We start from the raw sequence: 886 nt of genomic DNA, 5'->3' as shown, positions 1-886 counted from the left end.
CGGCCGGTGCGGCCCTGCACCGCCGCCGGCCGTCGCCGCCGCTGATGGATCACCGGCCCCGCCACAAAAATGACCGTATTTATTTAGGGTTTGCTCTTAAATGGTCCCAGGGGGTGTTTAGGAGGTTTTCACGGATCGTTAGGAGTAAATAGAGACTGGCGTAATTGGCGGGTTCGCATAGCCGGCATTCCATATCGCACAACAGCTGATCGGCTGGGTCTGGGATGCAACTGACGGAGAGGTCGGAGTGTGCAATCCGCCCAGCTGGCGGGCTTTTGTCAGAAACACTATCAGGCCAGGATGCCTGCAACGCCGTACAAATTTGGAGAATTGCCTTTAAAAAAAATACACGGCGCAACACGGAAGACCGCGTGCGTGTGTATGATCGGCGCAAGCGACTGGCAAACGCTTCATGATGAAATGCGGAAGATAACAATCCTGATCATTTCAAGCTACCATTTGTGAACACCTGCATGCCATAGAATAAATGGCTTTGTTGCTAGCTGTTGGCGCGTCACACGCGTCATGATGTTCAGTTATTGTTTATTAGAACGCACTTGCTATTTCAAGGATACTGAACATTAAGAGGAAATGCTTGAAATTTTTCAGTTGACGGTTTTCGCGGCATGAAGAATGCGTGCTTTGTTTCATTAACATTCTGTTACCGGTGAAATCAGAAAACTCAGAGACGGAGTAATACCACTATGCATAATGTACAGATGTTTTTTTTACGTTTTTAAGAACTCGTTCAGAATTGCAGTAGTGGGTCAAAAGAAACGAATGCTTTGCAAGTAATGTCCTTACTTTCTAGATAGGAGCTGATTGTAGCCCTTCGGGAAGTTGCACAATCACAAGCTTTCAACAAAATATAGTACGCCAGCTACTA

The sequence above is a fragment of the Pollicipes pollicipes genome, unplaced genomic scaffold, assembly GCF_011947565.3.
Source record: "Pollicipes pollicipes isolate AB1234 unplaced genomic scaffold, Ppol_2.1 Scaffold_4881;HRSCAF=5763_pilon_pilon_pilon, whole genome shotgun sequence".
Classification (NCBI taxonomy): domain Eukaryota; kingdom Metazoa; phylum Arthropoda; class Thecostraca; order Pollicipedomorpha; family Pollicipedidae; genus Pollicipes; species Pollicipes pollicipes.
This window is presented reverse-complemented; position numbering follows the sequence as displayed.